The 13,838-nt window shown below is 35.1% G+C and overlaps 1 protein-coding gene across 4 annotated transcripts in view; it reads left to right on the top strand.

Annotated features, from left to right (window-relative positions):
- The window catches only part of LOC150109791 (uncharacterized), a 342,753-nt gene that overhangs the window by 13,251 nt on the left and 315,664 nt on the right, over positions 1-13,838 (top strand). The window lies entirely within an intron of this gene.

Raw genomic sequence — 13,838 nt, 5'->3', positions numbered from 1 at the left:
GTCATCAGCAAACTATGAATAAGATTTGATATGAAGTTAGAGAGAGACAAATAAGTCATTGAAGCATAGGAGGAAACAAGAGCACAGCTCCCTGGGGTACTCCAGCATCGATAAAGAAATCTGATGAGAGGAAGCCATCCACTATTGAAATGTAGTGAACAACTAGAAAGAAAGCTGGAAATTTAGTTAACAAGGACAGAAGGGAAATCATATGGCAGGTTGCCTGCTGTGAAGGGCTCACTCTCAGACACAATCAGATCTGTTGGAAATATCAGAAACAATCATATCTTTCTCCAGATATCCCCCCCCTTTTCTCTCTGATGGTGGGTAAGGTTAGCAAGGAGGTCACAAAGTAATGAAGTAGTTGGCTCTTGAGGTGAGTGTAGTGGAATGATATGTTAATGGTTGATTTTTATCTCCCTGAATAGGAACTGTTGGATTTTGAAAGCATGCTTCCATGCTGTTGATCATTTTGTTTAGAGTAGAAAACACACATCTAGGGTTAAAAATTATTATTATGTGACACCTCCAGGGAGTCCAAAGACTCATCGAATTAACTAACTTTATTTAGTTATCAATTTATTAGACCAAATTTTGCTTGATCACAAGACATATTCATGAACATAAAGATGTGCTCTGTATATCTTTGTGTCCATGTGGTTACGATGAGGACTACATTTTTAGAGTCTATATTTTCCATGCAGCAAGTGCCAGACTCAACTTGCCCTGCATCTCCTGCTACTTAGACTTCCTCCACATATAACCTGGTAAAGCAGTAGCAGGATTATTCAGCAGTTTTACTGGGAAGTCTCCAGTTGTGTTACCATTAGGTTTAGTCGCATGTACTATATATTGACCACTTAGCAGAAACTGCTTTACTGCGTTACACTCAAATGGAGGAGGTGGTGGTGGTGCCAGCTCCCTAGTTTTAATGGGCATGCTTCACAGTGTTGATCGTTCCCAGTTATCTGCATTGCATGCGTGAAAAAAGCAGAGAAACTGGATACAGAACAAGGTAGTAGCCACTTCACCATACTAAACAGGGTAGTGGTGTTTTACCAGGCAATAAAAATTACCTACCAAGTAAGTTTTCTTTTAGCTAGGGAAGATATGCTTTTAAGGCAGTAGTACTCATTTCACCAGCACCCTGTTTGTGGTAACTCTCTACCATGAGAAGATATGGTTGACTTGATTGGGAGCAGCTATGTATTGTGTATCGCCAGTCCATTAATGGTCCTTAACTCAAGGATTATTAAGTAGGATAGAAAGCACTTATAATGCATGGTTTATATGGTACTTTAATTATTTCTTTCTTAAATTACTTGTTTTTTTTTTAATCTGATCTTCAAATGAAAAGTTGCAAAGCTTAGAGTATGTTAGTGCTGGGTATTTGTGAAAACTGAAGTAGGTAAAAAGTTATTGCTTTTAAATAATTTGATAATGATGTTTGTAATTTTTAAATCATGCTTATAATAGCTGCTTTGATAAAAAGTTGATGTGACCATGCAAAGCTTTCACATTATTTTATCCTTATTTCACAAAGGAAATACGGCTAAAATATACAATATATTTTAGCCTGATTTAGCTAGTAATTATGTGAAACATTATATTGAGAAAAAATTCACGGCTTCAGCAGTCATTTCATTGCGTAGCTGAAAACATTTTTTCATCCAAGCAATGAAATGATTGCCAAAGTTTATGTTCACTATCTATAATTCCATGGGTACTGTTGATTATTATTCTATTAAGTTTTTAATTATAGTGTTATAGTGCATTATAGTACACTCCTTCAGTAGGTTAAAAGTTCTCGGCCTTGACTACAGATGGTAACGTTATCGGCAAGATTTTTTTTCTAAGTTGGTACATCTGCCATATGCATCCATGTGAAATTATAAGTCGTTCTATCAAGTAGTTTGTTTTATACAGCCATCTGAATCAAAAGTGTTGTCTGTATTCTTTGAAATGGATAAAATTGAATATCGTTCAGTTATAAAATTCTTTGTAAAAGAAGGTTTAGCGCCAAAAGAAATTCATTTGAAGTTCATGAAAGTTTATGGACACTCTTCTCCTTCGTTTTCAACAATTAAGAAATGGGCTGCTGAGTTTAAACGTGGCCGTACCAGCCTTGAAGATGATCCACGTGAAGGACGTCCAAAAAGTGTAACAACACCAGAAATCATTGATTAAGTGCATGATATGGTATTGGATTACCAGCGAGTTAAAGTGCGTGAAATTGCTGAGACTATAGGTATTTCAAAAGAACGTGTAGGATATATTTTGCATGAAGAATTCCAAATGAAAAAGCTTTGTGCAAGATGGGTGCTGCACTTACTCACAGCAGATCAAAAATGTAAATGTAAATCAAAAATGCATTTACATTTTTGTGTAATGTTTTAATGTGTACATTAGTTGTGTAATGTAAATGTGAATACATTTACATTACACAACTTCAACCACAACTCTTACTCATAAACATGCACATACACTTATTTACGATTAATTAGTAAAAAAAAAAAACTTATCTGAAATGGAAACCTTCTTTCAAACTTTCCAGTGACACCACCTGGCACCATCATTTGCTTAAACCTGGATAAAGGATCAAACAAGAATATAATTTCTTGATAAGTACACTTGTTAAGTGTAATTATCATAGTATTTGATGATTTGTCTCTGTTTTGTGTGTATGTGTGTTGCTAGTCCTTAGTTTTGTTCTTTTTTCCCCCCAATGCCCTTGATGTGTTGTGACGTGTATCTCTACTGACCAGTCTGTTTGGACAGGAAGAAAACTATTTTTATACCTTGCTCATGCACTGTATTAGAGAGCTTGTAATGTGAAGGGATCATGTGTAAGGGAGTGATTTAATCCTCATCCAAATAGAATAGAACTATGCTTCTCAGAGCCATATGAGAAAAATGGAATGGGCAGTGCTCCAGAAAATATGACATAACAGTAATGTCATTGTATTAAAAGCCAACAAAGGTAATGCCACAATAGTCAAGGACACAGGTGAGTATGTTTAAAAAAAAAAAAAGTTGAACTTAAGTCAGTCATGAAATTTGCAGACACAGCCCATTCAGGGAAGATACATGACATCAAGGATGTAGAGAAAAATAAGAAAATAAATCAGGACTAGTGGTACATACAGCAGAAAAAAATCAAGTATTATTGGAGCATATAGAAATGACCTGAATGCTCTGATGAATTGATGACAACAATTCATCAGAGCATTCAGGATTAACTGAATTATTACTCTAATCATTGCAAATCTGATGTAGGATCAGATTTGGTCATTTTTCATTGAAAACTTGGCATGTAGATTTCAGATACTACATATCACACACTGCTAGCCATCATAGCACAGTACATAGTACATCATAGTGTGGATCATAGGTATGCAGTATACTCTGTTTCAAATATTCTGTATGACTGTTACTATTGACATTTTGTATGTGTGTGTGTACTTCAATTGAAAAAGTGTATGTACACAAAATCAGTTATGATTAAAAAAGCTTAATACAACAATTATTCAATAAAAACTCTTCATGTGTGAATATATATATATATGAGATAAATAAATGTTAAGCATGTTTCTCATCAATGGAAGTCTCTGAAGCAAAACAAAAATATTTCTTTACTGTGGGAAATTTTCGGTGAGACCACATTATAATACAAATAAAGAGTTTAATAAAAATAAGCAATTAAACCCCGACAAGTTTCATATGCTGCAAGACTTATTATCAGGGGTAGTGGTACATAAAAGTTTTACACAACAAAAGCGTATTAACAATTAATTACACATATTAGAAGTTTTTGAATACTTCACAACTGTTAAATATAATATAAACCAGAATACAAGCAGTAAATTTGTTACTGTAATTTTATATTGGGAATCAAGTTCAGATAATCTTTGAAAGCAATCAGCTCATCCACCATTCTGACCAAATGATGAAAACATTATTGATGTAATGTAACCAAATTTTTGGTTTCTTCTGATAATTTTTAATATGCAGTATTCTGCATATAAAAATTCAGTATAAAATTTATTCTTGAACTAGAATAGCACAAAAATTACTGTTCCTTAATATCCTTGTCAAAGTAAATGAAGAGGGAAAAAGGTTATCCTTTTCCTTGTACAGAAAAGCTATCACAACAGGAAGATTTTTAAATGCCACTTCACACCACCATCCATTGCAAAAGATAGGTATAATTAAAACTTTACGAAACCGGGCATACAATTCAAGCATGTCAATTAAAAGGAATGAAGAACTTCACTACTTGAAACAGAACCTTGCACTTAATGGTTTTGAACCCAAGATGATTAGAAAAATTCTTAATACGTCTCTTGCAACTCAATTACTTAAGATTTCAAGAATGCAATCATGCTGCCTTACATCAAGAACATCAACAAAGTGGCTGCATTGCTCCATGAGTACAACATAAAAGTAGCTTTTTTACCTTTACAAAAAATATCAAGATTCCTACATCGACCAAAATCTCCACATCACCTCATCAAAAAAACCAGTTGTCTATGAGATTCATTGCTCTTGTGGCATTTGTTATGTAGGCAGACAGGAAAGTTGGAAGAGATTCGACATGTCTGAACATGTAAAAGATGTTAAAAAAAGAAGAGAGCATAGATCAGGCCTGGCATTTTGCACAACTACTACGGCCATCGAGTACTTTGGCAACAAACAAAAATGTCATATATTGATAGCAAGTGTTTTAAACGAAAATTTAAAGAAGCCTTGCAAGTATTTAGGATCCCTACACAAAGCAATAAAAATCAAGTCTTAATTTTACATTAAGTATTGCCTGCTTTCATCAAAAATTTAACTGCCACAGACCTAGGATATATAGCATATACATCCTATATGCTATATATCCTAGGATATATAGCATATATATCCTATATGCTATATATCCTAGGATATATAGCATATAGGATATATATGCTATATATAGGATATATAGCATGTGTGATACCACAGAACGTGATAGCAACGACTAGTAGTATTCCTACATGCATACAGTAACGAATTTATCATTTGTATTCTGGTTTATCAATTATATTTAATAGTTGTAAAGTTATGAAAAACATCTAATATGTGTAATTAATTGTTAATAGTCTTTTGTTGTGTAAAGCTTATATACCGCTACCTCTGATGGTGTAAGTCTTACGATGTACGATACTTGTTGGGTTTCAATTGCTTATTTTTATTAAACTCCTTATTTATATTGTGTGGTCTCAATACTGAAAACTTCCCACAGGAACTTACATTTACATTATTTCTTTATTTTTAAAGAAAGGCAAAGATTAGTCAGTCTCATATGAAGTTTTTTTTATTTTTTTTTATGGAAAATAACTTCTTATCCCACAGAACAGTCATTCAGAGAGAACATAAATAGTTAACAGTACAATATGTAAAATTTGTAGATAAAGTTTCCTCATCCTCAACTGTTCTCAGTTGCATTTCTCAAAGAGGTAGTATATTTGCAATTTTTTTCATCTATTTGATATTTTGGGCAGCAGATACTTTACTGTACCTCATGCTGAAAATGCCATGGAAAGGTTTGGAGAAACTTATGCTGCTGCTGTTATTGACATTTTGAGAGCTTTTGACGATGTTTGGCATTGAGGTCAGCTAAACAAATTGCCATCATTTGGCCTAAATGCCACAATACGCAATTATATAGCCAGCTGTTGGATTCTAAATGAAGAGAAATGAAAATTATTAATACTTCTTTCAGAATCCAACATAATCCTCCATGTCAAAGGCAAGACTTGTAAATATTATTAATTGTTTGTCTCTTGCTTATAGTGTGTTATTCATATAATTGCCTTGAATTTTGTTTATTATTATTTAATAATATAATCTTAAGTAATGTAATAGTTATAAAAAGGACTCTGTATAAAAATGTCATTCATTTTATTTAATTTATTCCTATAATAATATTGTAAGAAATTATATATATGTAAGTTTAATGTATCCTATGTGAACTATGATATTTTTTATTTAACATTACTGAAAGAGAAAGTAATTTTATATAATTCTTCTGATTGAATTTGATTGACTGTTGTCAAGGAAATGGAGTTAATTTTAGATAGTGCGTGCATAGAGCGTGAGCTATGGTATTTGAAGGGTATAATTGATATAAGCTGAATGAGCTAGAACCATATTTTGGGAGGGAAGAATGAACGTATTTAATTGGAGAACGAAGGAAAACGGGAGAAAGCTTATGGACAGCAAGGAGCGAAGTAAGGGGATGGCAGAAATGGGGATTTGGAAATGCCGTAAATAGATTATGAAAGGACCGGGAAATTAATAGGCAATTAGGAATATTTCTACGGAATTCTAAAATTACTATGAATGCCAGTTGTTTTGAAGAAGAACAGTGCAAGGCTGAATTTAATGCATGGTAATAAATAAGGAATAAGTAGATTACCTAATACGTGTGCATCATGACTTATGAAGCTCTATGTTTAACATTTCAGTTATTATAGTGAAGATTTCTTTTGAATAGTGTTGCTTCAGTGTGATAGTTAACTACAGTTTTAAGTGTGCCTATAGTGAATCCAATGTGTAAAAGATGTAACCCAGTAAGAGCAGTCCATTTTTTTATATTTCAGCGTGAAGATATAAGAGTTAGCTCCGCCTGATATGTCTTAACATTAACTATGGCGTTCTACTAAAAATAGCCGAAGTATGGAGCTTTAAAGTGTTTCCCCTTTGAAGTGATAACTACCTCATAATTGAATTAAGTGTTAGTTGACTAAGAGAGAATTAGACAATTCTACTTTAAGAATAATTACTGTGAGACTCTGTAACATTGAACTGTGTGGACCATCTTCAATTATTCGGGTGAATATAGTATTTACAGCTGAGTGTGAGATGCCTAATGTTTTATGTTTGTTATGAGTATTTGGACTAAGCTGATTCGCATTATCTTGTTTTTTAAGTTTTACTTAAATGTACATGTTCTATAACCCTGTATTAAATGTTTATTTTATTGGATTCAATTTGTTGTTTGCCTGATTTTTCTTCATTGCACCGCTCATAAAGTTTATCGGACTTTGTGGAGGCCTTAAATGTTAATTTTAAACTCGGCCTGTAGAAAAGTGAGATTGCTAAAGTTAGTTGATGATTGATTTCACTATATTATATAGACTAATCTGAATATAGGGTGGTGCAGGATAATATAAATTTCTCTATATTTGGATTAGTAATCAACCAACAATTAATTAAGATAATAAAAAACAAATAATTTAAATAAGAACTACGTTCTAACAAAATGGCAGATTCAGAGTCAGGATGTACAATCCAACACAGCTCTCTCTCTGGTTCACTGCATGTTATGGTGGATTGCTACTGCTCTTTGAGCTTCCCTCCAATGCAGAAGTGCCTCAGGGTGCTGTCTGTCATCTACTCTTTCTCCTATATATAAGTGAACTACTCCCAGTCATTACTAATCATGTTCACAGCTTTGCAAATGATGATACCTTCATTCATCTTACTCTTTTGACAAACTCTGTAGTGCTATGAAATCTCAAACTTCAAGATCATCTAGAACCAATGCCTTAAACATTAATCTATGTACTATCCTTCAGTGGGGCACAGATGGTCATCTTTCAGTACCATCCAAATATACTCTTACCTTTTCTCTTGCAAAAAAGCAGCTCACCAATCCTTATCCTCAGTAAAACACAAATCATCAGACAAGACCAGATCTCTCTGTTTGGACTAGCATTTACCTTCTGTCTCTCCTGGCATAAACACATCACATCAGTAGCTTTCTCAGCAACAAGAAAATAGGCATGTTTTCATTCTAAATGCTATTTTACACCCATCCAATTTTTTAACTATACAAATTCTATATCCACCCGCTCTAAGAATACTTAACTTATTTTCAAGTGAAGTGGTTTACCTAAAGCATACTTAATTCTTGTACTATTCAGAGAGCAGTTTGGCTCATAGATGATGCCTATCTTTCTCTCTTACAGATTCACTTCAACTTCTATCTTGTTGATACAGTGTTTTGGCACTGTTCCCCCACTTTCTGTTGGGCTTGTTAAAACAAGAGCAACACTTGCTCAGCATTTCCTTTCATTGTAACTGCAAACATTCCAAATTTTGTATAATCACGTAATCACAAGAAAGATATTTATTTAACCAAATATTTCGGTCTGGAAATAGCAGACCATCGTCAGTAGTAATACAAGAACAGTTTAAAAAATACAAGCTAGAATACTAACGATCTATTGTTAGTATTCTAGCTTGTATTTTTTAAACTGTTGTTGTATTACCACTGACGATGGTCTGCTATTTCCAGACCGAAATATTTGGTTAAATAAATATCTTTCTTGTGATTACGTGATTATATCATTCAGCCTTATGTCGCAAGTATCCTTGAAACAACAGATACCAAATTTTGTTTCTCCTCTTTTATTTCATCTATCTCAGTCCTCTAGAAGAGCATTCATGAAGTATTCACAAACAGATACAACCTCCAACTCTTAAAAAAAAACAAAAAAAAACTTCTGTCTCAATCCTGACCTACACCACACACACATGCACTGATGTGTTTATAGAACTGATTTCTTGTGTATGCGTGATCTGTTAAACAAAATATTAAACTGATGTTATCTAGATAAAATTTGTTCATCAAGATACGACAGAAATTGTACATTTATTTTTTATTTTATATATATATATATATATATATATATATATTGCCTGGTTGGCCAAGTGGTTAGCGTATCTGCTCTCCAGCCAAAAGGTTGCAGATTCGAATCCCGTCATAGGCATGGATGTTTGTGATTGTCTGTGAAAATAATGGTGTTGTTGTTGTTGGCGGTAGATGGCATTGTTGTAGATCAGCGATTTTCAACTAGTGTGCTGCGAGAGGTCTTCGGGTGTGCCGCAAGATTTATGAAAACAAATTAATCGAAAGAAATAATGTCGTAATTTGCGCATTTATTTATTAGTGTCTGGTCTTCCATCTTCTTTGTAAATAAATCAAAATTATGCCTATTTTTTTGCCAGATCATCAAAAAAATTAAAAGAATATATTTTTAGTATGCCACAGAATTTTAATAATTAGTCTCTCCATCAACCACTGTCCTATCCATCTCACCAACCCTATATCCATCCCCATGTTTTGTAGGTTAGTGATTAGAATTCCATGTGGTATCCTGTCAAAGGCCTTAGCAAGGTCCAGTAGAATCATTGTAAACCCATTACCCTTATCCAGTTCAGCCATCACTGTGTTGTAAAATGTCAGCAAGTTACTAAGGCATAATCTACCCTTCACAAAACCATGCTCTCCCTCATACAGTATCCCATTTTCATCTATCCAATCCTGTATTTTCCTCTTGACTATTTTCTCCAAGACCTTGACAACGATTCCTGATATGCTGATCGGTCGGTAATTTACAACAGCAGTCTTGGAACCTTCTTTATGCAGTGGAACTATTTTCTCCTCTTTCTACCCCTTAGGACTAACCCAGACCCGAGACTCAAATTAAACAAAATGGTCAAGGGTACTGACAATTCTTTAGCCTCTTCAAGTACGACATGAGCTGGTATACCATCCACCAATCCCACAGATGTATTTGACATTGAGGTTTTGTAATAAACTATTCACCTTCACATCATTCACCACAATTCACGTATAAGCTGTTGATTCTTTCATTCCTGCAATGTCACCACCAGGATGATATACTCTTGCAAAGTGCTCGCTCAGTAATTCCACTATATCAACTGATTCGGTTACCTCCTTACCATCGGCATTCTTTAAAATCATTCTGCCGTATGCATTTTTTCTTTCATTTGCAACATATCGAAAAAACTGTTTGGAATTCTCATTAGTCTGCATGGATAATGTTCTTTTGTAATCTGCTTTTGCTTTTCTTACCACACTCGTTACCCTTTTGGCCTGCACTTTATACTGTTCATGTGCCTGCCGGTTGCCTTTCTCCTTCAATTCCCTCCACAGTTGTTTATTTTTTTGCAGCTCAAGCCTTAATGGTGTTATTCATCCATTTAATCCCTACTTGATTTATTATTCTGACTCTAGGTATACAGTCAACCATTGCCTCCTGCAAACACTTCTTAACTGCCTTCCATGCACTATCAACATCCAGCCCTTGCAGTTTTACATGCCATTCCACTGAACCAATCAAACTCCTAAGCTTGTCATATTTACCAGCCCGATAATTCCACATGTACCCTGTCTTAATTGTGAATGCCACGCCTTTAGCCACCTCCCAAATCAAGACTCTGTGATCACTCACCAATTGGTGGCAACGTAGTCATATTCATTACAGCCAAATTCTCAGATGCAATTACTAGGTCAAGCACTCTCTGACCCCTAGTATTTTCCATTACATGCTGTCGCAGATAGTTATCCCTTAATAACCACATAAATCCAATTCCTTCCTCCCATGTGTTCTCTCCTCTTTCCAATCAATGTTACCATAGTTGAAAGAAATTTCCCATAATAATTACCCTCCTTCCACTCATTTCTTCTATTTGCTTATGCATACTATCTCCACCATATATTCCATCACCTGGTATATAGAAGCATCCAATTGTATATTTTGTTCTGCTAGCCTCAATCTCACACCAAATAGCCCCAAATGTGCTCTTTTCTCTATCCTGCATTTCACCTTCTATTCTCCTTGGCTGCTGCTCATCAGCTATCATCAATAACACTCCTCCCCCCAATTTTATTCTCCCTGTCATTCCTGAACACACTATACCCCTCACATTCAATCCCACTAGCTATATCATCTTCTGTCAGCCATGTTTCACTAATGCCAATAACCTGTGGCTTGGAAGTGCCAACCAAGGCCAAAAATTCTTCCTTCTTGTTCCTAATACTTCTGGCATTAGTATACATGAATTGCAGAAGCCCATTTGTCCCATCCCTATTTTGATACCTTATACTAACCATCCCATTCTGATTTGTTGTCCTTCGTACTCGCTCGGGCATATTACACACATTCATACACTGAGCTGTCTCCCTAAAGTCTGCATATCTACTTCCCCCCTCCTAATAACTCTAGTTTCTCTGATTCTGCACATCCACTTCATTCAACAACACCTTTTCAAGTCTCCATACACCAAATCCATTCAAATGCAAACCATCCATCTTATATAAATTCTTTCGCCCATCGAACTCACTCCACACGTCCGCAAATTCCACAGCACTCCTCCTGCATAATCCATGCATAAAGTCATTAGCAATTTTGGCCCTACTTCTATAGTCTTCACTGTCGTACCGCTGCAACAGACTCACCATCCTAACTCTCTCACTCTTTTCTTTTGCTACCTCAAGTAATTCCTTCAAATCCTCTCTCATAGCCATTTTGTCTCCTTTCAAATCATTCATTCCTGCTACTACTATCAATTCTTTCACCCTCTGCTTTTGCACTCTAATAGACTCGCTTACATCCTGAATGTTCGCACCATGTTGGTATGATTTTGTCAAACTCTCACGTATCACACCTCTTACTAAAGAATCTCCGTACAACACTTGCTCTTTCATTTTGTTTACACTCACGATCATACTCTTATTTTTCTTATCATACTTTTGCCATTTATTAGTTGGTACGTTCGGTAAACATTTTTGCCAACACTCCAGCTGCTGATTCGACCTATGTATCGCTCCGCGCAAACTTACGATCTCACTCATTGCATCTATCTCATCATTTTTATTATCCATTAAACCATTCATTCGTTCTGTATTTTTACCTTCATTGTCACGTTCAATGTCGCTCTCACAGCTATCTGGTACTACCTCACAAATATCACTATTCATACTTCACATATCAATATTTTCTACATTCTGACTTTCAACAATGATATCACTCTCACGATCTGAAACTCACTTTAAATCCTCACATTCCTTACACTTTCTGCACACATTCACTCCACTATCATTGTCTAACCAGACTCCAACCGCTCTCCTCAAAGCATACATCTCACAAACGGTACACTGAATAAACTCCTTTATAAAATTTTTGAACAAAGATGGCGATCTGGACGCCACTGTATTCCTTCTTATCAGCGCCATGTGCACGCTATTAATCGTATCTATCAAATTACTAATTGAAATAACTCGGGAAAACACACAAAAGAAAAAAGAAAGCAGATAAAATTTCCTTACTTGACAAAATAAAAAGCCAGCCATCATCAGCTGGCAGAGGTAACTGGTGTGTTCCAAAATCTACAATTGCACATCGTTAGGCCAGCAGGACAAATTGCGAGAATGGACATTGTGCAATGGATAACAGGGAAAATCCCAGAAACGGAAGTGAGAAGTCAAGGGTTGCCATTGAGGAGGCTCTCAATCAATGGTTCTCTATTCTAACTGAATGAGGTGTGCCTGTGGTTAAATGTTAAAAACCAATTTGGAAGAGTTAGCTAGAAAGCTGGGCCATGTGAGCTTTAAAGCTATAGATGGTTATCATGATGAAAAACCAGACATGAAATGAAATTTAAGAAGGCACATGGAGAGAAGGACAGTGCTGATACTGTGAGTACTGACCAGTGGAAATCAACTAAACTACTTGACTTTCAGCAGAAGTTTAGTCCTCAGGTTAAAAAAAAAAAAAACAATGGATCGCACACCATGTTGTGTGCTGTAACATGTCATAAAGCGACAAACGGAAGCTGTTGGTTATTGGAAAAAGAGCCAAGCCTCGAAGCTTGGAAGGACTTATAGACAGTTTGCCAGTTCTGTATTATGCCAACAAGAATGCATGGATGACTTCTGTTATTTTTCAGGAATGGCTAATGAGTTGGGATGCAGAATTGCAATGAAATTCAAGAAAAATTCTTCTGCTTCTGAACAACTGTGTGGCAGACCCTCAGTTAAATTGTTTGTTTGAAAAACATTGAACTTAAATTTCTTCCACCACTGTTTTTGATTTAGATTTGTTTTCAGTGATGTGCACATCATTGAAAACATTAAATTTTTTTTGAGCAACTATCTGGTTCCTTCTGTTCATGCTATTCAGGATATTATTCTATCACAGAAGTGTACTATAGGACAAATTGTTTTGGAAGAAGGTTAATTGTGTTGATTTGTGTTGATTCTGTACGCATTACAATTATGGTCCTTGTGAATCTGATTAATAATGGCTTCTGGTCTGGTTTAAGTATTTTACTGTTTCATTTGGAAAAGAATGCAACTTTGTTCTGTGCAATAGAAAAAATTGGGAAGGGAAAATTTGCATGATGCACATGTGTTGTTATTAATGTTATAAATTTTAAGAAAAATTGCTGTTTAAATTCTTGAATTTTTTTGTGTATTGTCTAGTGCAGTGGTTCCCTAAGCGTGCGCCGCACCGCCCTGGGGAATCACGGCTTCCTCACATGGGTGCTGCGATTACAAAATTTTCATAATTTTATTTCTATTTTCAATCCAATGTGATAGGACGCGACATCTAGCGGACCTGATGCAAACCAGTAACTCACTTAGTAATAACTGTTTGCAGAAGTCTCTATAAATAGTTATTTATAGAGGCTTCTGCAAACTAGATCGTGCTCTACAATAATTAAGTTTCTCGATTGTTTTAGTAGTTTCTCGAACTTTTCTCTTCTCGAACTTTATATAGAAATTGTGTTTGTATATAAATAGCTAACAGTTTCGCGTGGTCTTAGTGTTGAATTAGTTTTTGAGGATTGTATCAACTGAATATTGTTGTGATTTAGTCAGGTTAAGTTTTTGAAGTATTTCTTTTCGTATGTATTTTAAAATTGGATCGGTTTTTACTAAACAGTAATAAGCTTTGTGAGAGAGAAAATAAAGAGGGTACACCGTCAAATAGTGG

The sequence above is a fragment of the Typopeltis vanoorti genome, chromosome 1 (assembly GCF_054136105.1).
Source record: "Typopeltis vanoorti isolate ZY-2024b chromosome 1, IOZ_Tvanoo_1.0, whole genome shotgun sequence".
Classification (NCBI taxonomy): domain Eukaryota; kingdom Metazoa; phylum Arthropoda; class Arachnida; order Uropygi; family Thelyphonidae; genus Typopeltis; species Typopeltis vanoorti.
The sequence above is the reverse complement of the archived record's forward strand: the minus strand, read 5'-3'. Positions and strand labels throughout refer to the sequence as shown.